This window comes from Leuciscus leuciscus, assembly GCF_965113295.1.
Source record: "Leuciscus leuciscus genome assembly, chromosome: 1".
Classification (NCBI taxonomy): Eukaryota; Metazoa; Chordata; class Actinopteri; order Cypriniformes; family Leuciscidae; genus Leuciscus; species Leuciscus leuciscus.
This window is the reverse complement of record NC_138725.1, coordinates 33,263,239-33,275,679: the sequence shown is the minus strand read 5'-3', so window position 1 is coordinate 33,275,679 and position 12,441 is coordinate 33,263,239. Positions and strand designations below refer to the sequence as shown.

The 12,441-nt window shown below is 39.8% G+C and overlaps 1 protein-coding gene across 1 annotated transcript in view; it reads left to right on the top strand.

The window, feature by feature from the left end:
• The first annotated feature begins 589 nt into the window (after nucleotides 1–589).
• Nucleotides 590–12,441, top strand: part of prr36b (proline rich 36b) — a 29,241-nt gene continuing 17,389 nt past the window's right edge. Inside the window, exon 1 of the mRNA XM_082140574.1 lies at nucleotides 590–989. The gene's annotated coding sequence lies outside the window, so the exon portion shown is untranslated. The remainder of the gene's footprint in view (nucleotides 990–12,441) is intronic.

Genomic DNA, 12,441 nt, shown 5'->3' with positions numbered 1-12,441 from the left:
GTAAAAAAAAAAATGATATGATCAATAAAGTTATGACAACATTATGTTTTTACATTGCTTTAAGTTAAATGTAAGTTAAGCAATTTTTTATATATAAGTTAACAAGATTCAACAAGTCAGTTTAATGTAATTTAAGTTGAAATGACTTATTTTTAGGCAACAACTTTTTTATTTTTTATTATCATTAATATAGTATTACAGCTTTTGTTAATATGTTGATACATATAATGTTTTAGTAAATTTGTGTTTTGTCATTTTTATTAGTTTTCAAAAATGTTTTATTTCAGTGGTAGCCTACTTAGTTATTTTAATACTTCAACTTAAACTAAACAAAAATGATAGACAAAATGTTGCCTTTGCAACTACATTTATTTTGCTAAACGAAAACGTTTTTTATTGCTTTTAAGTTTTAGTTACTAATATTAGCCCAGCCCTGTGTGTGTGGCAATCTTGAGTGCACAAGTGAAAGTGTAAAGAAACGGCGGGAACGCGGGCGTGGGGGGCAGGGGCGCGCATTGGGGTCCGGGGCAGAAGAAAAGAAGAGGGATATGGCGCGTAAAGAACGGGAGAAAGAAAGAACGCGGGGCGGCCTGTGCGATGACATCATCCCTCATTTGCATAAATCTCAGTCTGAGCGCTGATTGGTCACTGGCGGGAGAAACCGAAGCCGCTCGCGCTTTTCATCCTTTTCAATGCTTTCTCTCTCTCGCCCGGTACCGTGTGCGCGTGCGTGCGCGGATCGCCAAGCGTCGTTTCATTCTCTGCTGCCAGGAGGAGACGCGCACATCTCTTTATCACCGGTAGACAGTCAGTCAGTGAGCTTCACACAGTCTCCGTCAGAGCTTCACTTTACTGGTTTAAATCTCAACATTTGTTGCCGGTTTCGTCTCGATTCACATCGCTGACCACCGGTGTTCCGCTTGGAAAGAAACGGCAGGAGACGCGAGTACCGACTGGGCGTTGCTGGAGGAAAAGCGCTTTAAAATTCGGTAAGATTCCACCCTAGAAACAAGCGGTGATTCATTAAACACGTTTTTCACTGTGTCAGAACGAATTAATAAATGTCAGTGCCGATTTAAGAGATACATTTCATTCAACAGCATGATTTACGACTGAATGCATTGATATGTAAATTAATATTTATGAGTTCTTGTTCACATCGGTCATTATAATACAGTGCCGGCGGAATAGCCTAAATGAGATCATCAGATGAAAATGCCACTGAAGCGATCAGGTTTCACACCGGTTTGATTTATAGGCTTAAATCTATCACACGCAATCTGTTTAGTTGTTTTAGCGTTTTTTATTGCGCGTTAACCGGCATATATTGCCTTCTTTTATTCCGTGTTGCCTTGTTCATCCTTTCAGTCCGTTTCAACGGTGGATATGTCTGGGCGGTGACGCCAAACCCACTCGTGCTGTGGCCGAATTTAATCACGGACAGTCCTTCAGAAAACACATATAGAACTGACAGATGATGAAGAAGAAATTATAATACAGTTTTCATAAGAGTAATGTTTTTTTGTGTGAAGCAGATGCAGTGAAACTTTCCGCTCGTGCGTTCGCTCGAGCTCTTTTGTTCTACGCCTCCTCCACCCGCCCGCTCCACATCCAATATATTCACACACCCGCTTCATGCACAATAAATTCACACACCCGGTACATACTAATATGACCCGTTCTATTCTTCGGTCTTTAGGCGTATAATAGCTTTTAGTATAAAAACCATAGGCTACCGGTCCATATACAATGTATTACAGTTTACAGAGACTGAATGTGCCGGTATACGAAGGCTTTATTATACTGGATGTATCAGAATGTAAATATATAAACTATATTCACATATTTAATCCATACAAGTATAACTGTATCTGCTTTTTAAGTAAAACTCAACGTAATGACCTCATGCAGGCTTGAAAATAAAGGTTCCAATGGGGAGTTTTCGCATTGATTCCATAGAACCATTTTTAGTTCCCCAAAGAACCTTTCATATAAAAGAACCATTCTTTTCTTAGTTTGAAGAACATTTTTAACATCTAACGAATCTTTTTCAACTATAAAGAGCTTTTTGTGCAGTGGAAAGATTCCATGGATGTTAAAGGTGTTTCACCATCAACGCCGATAAAGATGAGTGTAATGATACCGCAGGAATTAATTAAGGGACCCAACCTTCAAAAATACACGCCCGCTGGTGCAGTTTAGCTGTCTACACCCTGTTCGTTTTTACGAGATACAGAACAGAGTTAACAACCAGCAGCTCGATATCATCCAATGGACTACTGTGAAGTATTGATGTTTCTGCATATAAAAAACAACCAGGAGCGATTAATCTGACTGCATTATCTTTTTAGAAATGTACTTTGAGTTTAGAGAGGATCCCGGGTGACCTCTATGCACAGGGCTTGTGGGGTATTTTTTCGCTCTATGTTGGTATATTCATTGTTTAGGGCCAGTGAAAATCAACAGGGTGGTTTCTTGGCATTGCTTTCTTCTCAAATCCCTACGCAACTTGAGTCAAAATGACGCGCTTCGCAGCAGGTGCAGGTTGGTTTGGCTACTTCATGCTGCTAAATCTTGGCTTTGTAAGTCAGTTCATCCTTTTGTCTTGCTTAATAGTTCCCTTCTCTCCTCTCGGCAAACAAAAGGTTTAAGACGGATGCCTCGACCCCCTGAGGCTTTCATCTCACAGCTCCAGATCTATCTCTTCTGCTTTTGTTTGGGATATTGTATATAATTTTAGGGAGGATTAAACAATTCTAGTAATACAGACTATTTTAAGATGTCAGTGTACATGAATTCAGAATATGCAAGGTCAACTCTCTCTAATTATTTCAGATCCATTTTTGTTCCAGTGTCATTGTTCTGTCATATTATGATCCCGATACAATGCTGTGGCTGTCTCACTCCGGCCTACAGGGATTAGGCTCTTGGGGGGTCGGCATTGCCAGCAATTACAAATGTGTCATGGCATGATGGGTAGTGTGACTGACTGTATAAGGAATTGGGGGTGGGATTGGCTCTGGCTTTGCTAGAGAACAATTGACAGAAAATAGCATCAGAAAGGTCAGATCCTTGTTTATGAATATCTAAATTGACATAAGAGAATGTGACTAATATGCGTAATCTTGCCCACCAAAGTTTGCTTGCTCACTGTACTCTCTTAAAAATGGTTTATGGATGGTTCCATAAAGAACATTTAAAGATCCACTGAAGTGTCTTGGAACGCGCAGCTTTGCATGTACGTTGTATCTGCGTTGACGTAATTTCCACTGAAACAGGAAGCTGATATGGGACATTTTGAATGGCTCCTCCCCCTTTTCAAATAGACAATAGCGTTTAGTTTACCTCGAAGACTGCGAGTCGTACTTGACAGCACCATGGAAGCGAATCCGATTAAATAGTAGAGGTGTAAATAAATTCTAGCCATTTCATTCTTAACCAACATACAGTTCGAAAACGGAATAAAACAATTTTTCTCCAACCCATTTTGCTCCTTGACGTTATAACGGTCGCTTTGGCCAGGTTGTATTTATAGCATAGGGGGTGGAGGTTTAGATTCTAGAGAGCATTTGATTGGACAGAAGATGTGATGAGAAGCTGAAGTCCCCGGTGATGTCATAAACATCCCTGATCCATTTTAGCGGAAGTGAGAGACTGCAAGTTTTGAATGCTTATATCTCCTCAATGCGAATTTTGTCATTGTTTTTGAAATCACCAGCTTATTCATAACCTTAAGACTAACATATTTATATTAAAAGCTAAAAAAAACGTTTTGATTTCAGGGGGCCTTTAAAGGCCAGGACACACCAAGCCAACGGTCGGGCAACGTTTTTTAGCATCAGTCGGCTCTAGTCGGACGCCATCTTGTTTTTTGGGGGCAAATTGAGCTTGTAGAATCGGTGTCAGGCCGTCGGCGAGAGACAGAACTCTGTTTGGCTGTTCAGCTTAGCGAACGAGAATAAAAGTGAAAGCGAGCAAAGAAGTCAAGACGGAACAAATAGAAGGCTGTTATATGATTTTACGTCATCTTACCTAAGCATTCGAATGCTTTCATAATAACATGAGCCGAGTGGAATGAAGAAAGTGATCAGCGTGACTGATAGCGCTACTTTGTTTATGGTTTGTATATCTGCAGTCCTTGTTTCGGTTTCCCTTTTTGAATGACGAATATAGACTATTGATACCTGGTGAAATAGACAGATATTTACTTACACGCATACTAGTTGACAGTCGCCTTTACTCTTTTTGGTGTGTCCAAGCGCAGCTTTTTGGCCGATACACAGCCGGTGAGAGGCAACAACACGATCAGATTTAGTCGTCGTTACTCGTTAGTTCTTTGACGTCGGCTTGGTGTGTCCCGGGCTTAACATCCATAGAACAACCTAAAGGTTGTAAATGGTTCTTCAGATTCTTAATGTTCTTCACACTGGTTCTTTTAAGAACAGTTCACTGAAATGTTCTTTGAGGAACCAAAAATGGTTTGGTTACACTTTGTTTTAAGGCGACGTAGTTACATTGTACCGACTCAAATAAGTAGTAATATTAATAAACATGTACTTACTATAGAGTTACGGTTAGGGTTAGGGTTATTTACTAGTAATTATGCATAATTTACTGTTATTACTATACTAAGTGCATGTAGTAACGTTTAACTATGTCACCTCAAAATTACCAATGGTTTTTCTATTGCATAGAAAAACACTCTTTTGGAGCCTTTATATTTGAAAGTGTGTTGAACACTTACTGTTGTCCCAAGAGGAAGTTACAGTGGTTTTCCTGTGTCATCTGTCGTTTTCTGATAATTCTCCCTCCTCCGGTAAAGATAGCACTCTTGGGGCTGAGCAGTTGTCAGAGGACAGTTGGCTCTGTTTGGATGGGATATTGTGTTGCAGCTGTGGTGTTCTGCAGGGTTCCGAGTGCTTTTTTGGGGTGTGTTTTTTGGTGACGGTTCAGCTTTCTGTAAACATGTCTGCTGTGCAGTTGTAGCGCTCTTGCTGTGATAATCTCCGTCTGAGGCAACATTATATCAGAGCAGACATGCAGTCCTGTCTTGATGCATTTTGGTTCAGTATCCTTTGTTCTGGTCTTGGCAGATGTCACTCAGTGAATGGCATCTTTGAGAGTGTCACTGATTTCATGGGGTGCGGCAATTTACTAATGGATGTATTGACCCCACTGCATTTATAAAGGTTATAGTTCACATGCAGTGTCTGAAAGTACATATTAAAATAACCCTGAAAACTAGGTGTCTTGATGCCGTAGGGCTCCATGCAGTGGAAAATGTCAGCCAAAATTATAAAGGCTTGAGACTAAATTTCCTTCAGCATCCAGCTTACAGTGTTCATAAAATATTACTCGGATGCATCCACGTAAAAATAAACTTGAGTTTTATGCACAATGCTTTGTGCAAGCATTGTGTGTTTTGGGTGGTTGCATCCCAATTCTCTGTGATATTCTAGTCTGTCTGTGGGATTTGTAAAAAAAAAAATCAATGTATGTTATTGCAATTGTTTGAGGAAAATCTCATGTGCTCCTCCTCTAGAGTTTCAGAAGGTATCACAATGTCTCAAATTGTGCTCAAGATGCCAAATCATTATCAACTCAAACATTTCTCACCAAATTATTTCAAGATCAAATGATCTTAGCAGCTATCCACATGAGTTTTTACAATAAGGTCCCATTAGTGCATTAAATAACTGAGCAAAGCATTTGTTGCAGTATTTATTAATCTTTGTTAATAAATACACAACTGTCCATTGTTATTCATGTTAGTTCATTAAATAATATTTACAACTTTTGTATTAGTCAATTGAAATTTACATGAACTAAAATGTAAATGTTTGAGAATAAAAATGTTCTAATGTAGTAAACTAATGTTAACCAATGGAACCGTATATGTATTTATATGTATTTCATTGAGAGAAATCTGAGAGGTTGATAGTTGCCAGAAACAACCTGAGCAATTAGATTTCCTCTGGGATAGTATTATTTAGGAGAGCTTTATCCAAAGCAGCTTACAATGCATTTTAGCACAAAAACAGTCTGTCTTGAGCAACCAGGGGGTGAATATTTTTGCTCAAAGCCACAACAGTGAAAGGAGACTCGCTTTTGCAGAATTTTATACCAACAACCTTTGGCTTGACCAGCTGAGATCCCCAACCATTACAGACTAAAACCAATGTTTGGTTGTATACAGCTTCATGAAGATTTGCATTTCTCCAACTAGCATGTTATAAAGTTGTATTTGTTGAGTCAGAACAGAGGCTCAGAGTCCATCTGGAAGGTGCCAGTCAGCTGTGAACAGAAGGATAATCCTCTTATAGGTACAGTCATTTCCTGTGGAGTGAGTGTCACTTCCTCCTGTTTGCTGAAGGGCACGTTTATTGTCCAGTGCAGATTACGTTTGTGGCCATACTGTCCCAAACAAACACACACTATCAGATGCCATTGATCGAACCCCCCACCAGCTGGACTTTATCAGCTCTTATGTAATTTGGTTCTTCAGCTTTTTTTTGTGCTCACAGTAGATAATAGAATTGAGCAGCTCCTCAAATTACAAATTAGTTAAAAGGCCCCCTTGCGCCCAAACCTCCCAATTTCAGCATGTCCACATGCTCTGCTAATGCACTTCCCATCTGTGCTGCGACCACTGCACTTTCTCTTTCTGATCAATATCCTTCTCATCTCATAATTTCTCCTCTAATTCTCTTCGCCAGGTGGCATGGTACACATGCTGGCGCACATATCTGGCCCATGTCCTGTGTGCATCCCGTTGTGCGGGTGTCCATCGGAGGATCGCACAGGATTAGCATCATGCTTTGTCCCAAGTTAACAAGCTCTGTCATGTGTTAATCTCCCTGTCCCCAGGGGACCGAGTTGGTCCGCCGCTGGTTGCGATGTTTCTCCCTGCGATGGACAGAGATGCTGGTACCAGCTCCCTTGGTCATGTGACCCTTCTCTGGCGTTGTGTGTCAGACGGATGCACAATTTACAGAATTTTTTATTTGAACAGCAATAAACAGTTTTATTGCATTTCCACAAATTACAGTGCTGTTTAAAGGGTCCTTTTACAATGGAAGTGCTCATGTTCACTTTCCTGAAGCTCAAACAGTAGAGCGTTGGCGCTTGCAATGTCAAGGTCATGGGTTTGATTCCCAGGGAAAGCAAGAACTGATAAGAATGTAAATGTGTACCTTGAAATGCAATGTAAGTCGCTTTAGATAAAAGCATCTGCCACATGTGTAAATGTTCACAAACCACTAGATGGACTGCAGCAAAATAGAACAGAAAAGTTATTCATTTGCTATGCCTTCTTAAAAGATTGATATTTATGGCACAAGATGCATGACATGACAAACAAAAATATCTGTCTGACATTCATTCAGTCCAACTGGGAATTCACAAAAAAAAAAAAATATATATATATATATATATATATTTATCAAGTGAAAATAAAATTGCAATGCCACAAATCATTGATTTTGATTAAAAAAAATGAAATAAATATATAAATATATATAAATAAATAAATAAATATATATATATATATATATATATATATATATATATATATATATATATTTATTTATTTATAATTTTTTTTTAAATCAAAATCAATGATTTGTGACGTTGCAATTTTTTTTATAAACCACATTTACCATATTATGATGCTAGATAAGAAAAAAAATATATATATTTTTTGTGCCTTTTTTGCGCTTAAAGACTCTTTTTAACATCAAGCACATCCATGCTTTTTTTTTTCTTCATCAAGGGATGTTTCTTTATCACACTAATGTGTAAATAATTTTTACTGCAACTCCATTTTTGCAGTTATATAGAGGTTAAATGGCAGATTATGCAGAAACCCCCAAAAATGCAACGTTTTGATTTTGCATCGTCCTCTGCATTCAGAAATCATGAAAAGCGGGTTGGTGGTGTACATTGAACCTACAGTCAAAACTAAGGGGACATGGTGATGGAAATAATATTAGATGCTTTTGAGTTCGCTCGCAAAAGTTTTGAGCTCCACCAAGAAGCTTTGTTTGCTCGCAAAGAATACAAAGGTTTTGCAAGTTAACGCACAATTTCTTTGGGGGAAGGGAAAGGTTTTGCAAGCGAATGCAAAGCTGCTTGGGGGAAGGCAAGCGTTTTGAAAGAGAGCACAACATTTCATTGGTTAAGGCAAATGTCTTGCAAGAAAGCGAGAAAACGCTTGCAAGAAATTTTGCAAGAAAAAGTTTCTTGGGGGAAGGAAAAACATTTGTGACCAAGCGCAAAGTGCTAGGGTTCCCCCAAGATGCAAACATTTTGAAAGAGAGAGAAACTCAAAAATTTCTTGAAGTCAAAAGTTTTGTTTGAGAGTGCAGTAGTTTTGGCGAGCAAACACAATAGCTTTTACCATCACAATGTCCCCTCCTTTAGAGATTTTGAAAGGGAGAGAAACGCAAAGTTTCTCGGGGTTCTTTTAGGTTTTGCAAATTGATATACAATTTCTTGGGGGAAGGCAAAAGTTTTGTGTGCAAAAACAAAGTTTCTTGGGGTAATGAAAAAGTTTTGCGGTTTCTTTCTTCTACTTTGGCGAGCACACACAATAGCTTTTTCCATCACAATGTCCCCTTTAGGGTCTCGGTACAAAACAGACAGAACGCAAGCACACATCCAGCGCAAACGGCCTATAAGTGTCCCTTTGTAGGTCACTAATCTGTTGCATCTCAGACAGTCATATAGTGTTTCACTCCCAGGCATAACCTATGTTCCAGCAACCTTACGTAAATCTTCCTTAGAGTACAGGGATTACCTCTTCGTCACCTGGATGCTGTCCAGGTGTCTGCCGCAGGAGTAATTGGTGCCCCGGGCAGGAAAAGCTTCTTCAATCACAGCTAGTTTAGTCTCGGTTTACCATTGGTTTTGTTTCCATCAAGTCCCCTGAGGGTAATACACTCAAAGTGGTTTCTTACAGCCTGACGTCACTACCTTCCTTTCCTCGCTCCGCTTGCGGATTGTACTGTTGAATGGGCAGATCTGTTTGTTTTTGTGTGTTGGACAGAGCGGCTTCCCAACCTTTGGCCAAGGGTGTTTTGGGAATGCGCTGGCCGCGATCGCAATCTCCACAGCGGGGGCAGTAAAGTGGCTTTTGTCAGCTTGGACAGCAGCGGTCCTGTCAGTGCCTCCTTGTGTTTCTATCCTCTTTTCCCTCCTCCGCGAGGGCCACCACCCCAACAATCCCTTCTTTGGTGACTTGTTTCATTGCAATGCACCTCGGGCCGTCCAACTTCATCTCGGCATGTGTATGCTGTATAATGGGCTCAGTCAGAGAGTCATGTGATTGGCATATAGAGAGGGAACCAGTATCTCCACACAGATGCGTCTAAGACGCCGTCCGCTCTTGAGTGCTATTATGTAATTGTGTTTGTGTTATGGACACCAACGTCCAATGAACTATTCATGGACTATTCATGGACTCATGAAAGCGGTTCTGTGACGCAGGCCTCAATCACACCTTGAGTCAGTCTTTAGCTTGTGCCGCTGTAGAGAAGGCTAGCATTATATGATGAATGGAGGGATTGAAGTACTTTTTTGTGATTAATTTTAGCAATGAACATTTTATTCCTAAAAACATGAATATTTTTTTTTTCTGGCCATTGATTGTATTTTAAACCTGGCTTTTTTTTGTGTGGAAAATATGCAAATTAGTGCATATTTAATTAGATAATGCCTCATTTGCATACTTCAATGTAACGTTTCAGAAAACTTGTAATACAAAATATTTTTTGTTGTTGTTTAATTTAATAACTCTTTAATTTAGACTGGGGTCATTAGATTTTTGGGGGGTCAGAAAAATTTAATGAGGTGTTTTTTTGTTTTGTTTTGTAGAAACAAGAATCAGTTTACATAGAAATTGTCATACATTAGAATTTTTACCACTAATGTGCCCTGTAAATAAATGTATAGTGTTACTGTATTCGGTTCCTCCCTGCTGTGGCTTTACATGGATTTTATTAGCATATGAGATTTGACGTGAGGTTTTATTCTTGCTTTATTCTGAATGCTCAGAAGATGCCTGAAAAATTTGATTACAGATTCTCACTCAAACCCTTTGACCTTTTACTCTTCAGACTAGCATGTTTCTTAACCAGCAAACTGCCCTTTTCCCGCCCCACCCCAATGAGGAGCCCCGGTGCCCCCGTTTGTGGTGGTCCTTTCTGAATAGAGCCAGTGTTCCCTTGTTTTAGACTGATAGACAGGGGTTGAGGGAGACTTCTGCAACCTCCGGAGGGCATGGGGTGGGGGGTTGGAAGGGGAGGTTAGAGGGTGCATAAAGATGCTGTACTCAAAATAAAAATACTTAGGCCTAAATATAAGATTTTTTTTTGTGTGTTGAATTTCATATAAAAAAATCCATCCATTTTTATTAAAGTTTTTTAACAAAAACTAATAATGTGATGCATTGTCAGTCATACATTCATTTCTGCACTCAAAAAATCATGGCATATTTGCGTTGGAGAAATTGTACATTTCGATAAATATTATCACATTGAGTTTATCAGTTAGTTTTATTAGTTATAAGTTCATTTATTAGTTAAAACTGTGTGTGCCAAATATGTGCCAGTATGGAAAATATATGGAATTCACATGCATAAAAAACCTTACAAATTTTTTTAAATGTGTATTATCTGATCGGAGGCACAACAATGGAGAATTGGCCTGACAGATTTGATATGTGAAATCCTAAACTGTGGCAAATGACAAATTAGTCAGCCCTCTGACTAAACGCCAAATCAGAGGCCCGCCGCCAACAACGATGTCCCCAGTGCATGCAAACGGGCCGGGAGAAGCCATGCGATTCATGCAGCATCTCGGTGGTGTGCAAATTTGTGCTTCATCTCTCACAATCTCTCCATTGATTGCGATTCAAAGGGGGTAAAAACATTTCCTATAGTGAGCTATTCAGATTTTTTGCAGTATTCTTGTTCTTCAGTTTTTAGAGATGTGGGTTTGGCCCGGAGTGGCTAAAGTTAAGATGGCATTAGCCTGTTAGAACCTGCTGTGCCGCAGTGGTTAGCTGATTGTGAGAAGCAAGCTTTGCACACAGGGAACTTTTTAAGGCACAATGCAGTCCTTAAAAATGCATATGGCTGTGTTGTGCTTTTCCCTCAGATAAAGAGGGCAAAGTGCATTTTGCCGTTACAATGCGGCGATGACCTGATTAGCATGAGGGTGATCTGCGGTTCAGCGGCGGGACAATTAAAAGACTAATGCGCCGTCGCTGGAGACCTGCCAAAAACACTGCTTCTAGAAGATATGCAACGCTTCTGTGTATGCAGTGTTTGTTTACATCATATGTGGGTCTGCAGGGGATGAGCGCTTCTCGCCCGGCTACTGTTAAGAGTGGAGTCATCCCTTCAGGAGCATTAGGATCCTGCACAGGGATTGGTTACGATAATTGGATGAGGCATTAAGCATGAGGCGTGTGCAGGTTCGTCCCTGAGAGTGACGGAGTGTCGGTAAGAGGGTTTGTGCTTTAAGAAGGTTTGTAGGTACGATGGGTCTTATGTTTGTAAGGTCACAAAGCCACCATATTTACCTTTTCTGGTCATTTTCTCTCCATCTTGTGCTCCCTAAAGCTGGGTTTTATATTAAATGACATTGTGTTTATCACAAAGATTTTGTAGCACGTTAGGTTTGTAGATTTAGTAGGCCATTAGGTTTCCTAAAGCAGTGGTTCTCAATCTTATTTTTACTCAAAGGCCCCCCATTTTCCAACACAATATTCAAAGGCCTCCACCATGTAGGCCCCCTATTTATTTAATACACCTATAGACACATTGGGTATTTCTGCAGTAATTATGACAAAGCTCCTTGTTTTTAAACTTATTAACACAATCTGGGTGCGCTGACACATTAACCACGATTAATTTGGGATTTCAGAAGTTTCAAGAACTGTATGTCCTTCAATAAAAATGATTTATTGAGGGATGATGAAACGTACCAAAAAAACTTTTTTTTTCATATTTGCCTGTCGAAAATCAGCCACTTTGTAGGTCATCAGAAGTCAGAAGAGGTCAGATCCTCCCCCCAGAATTAGATGGACAGCATAGGCTTCTGACCCCCCCGGGTCACTATTGTTTACATGCAGAGGAAGCTGTCTATATCCCTCAGCAGGATCGTTAAGGTCGTAAGGCCATGTGATGGTGAGTGTGTTTTCCTCTCGGAAGGAGGCTGTTTCACTCCTCTAATCTCTTCAGCTCTCCACCACCTGACGTTCTTGCATCTGATTCTCATCTATCATTCCAAACTGGATCAATAGCAAGAGAAAAACTCTCAGAATGGGTAGAGCGGATGCAACAAAGCCTGCATTTATAAGCAATATTAAAATAGAGAGATGTGATCTAGAGATGTTTTTCATCAGGGAAAACAGCCCTTAAGCTCTATGAGGTGGAA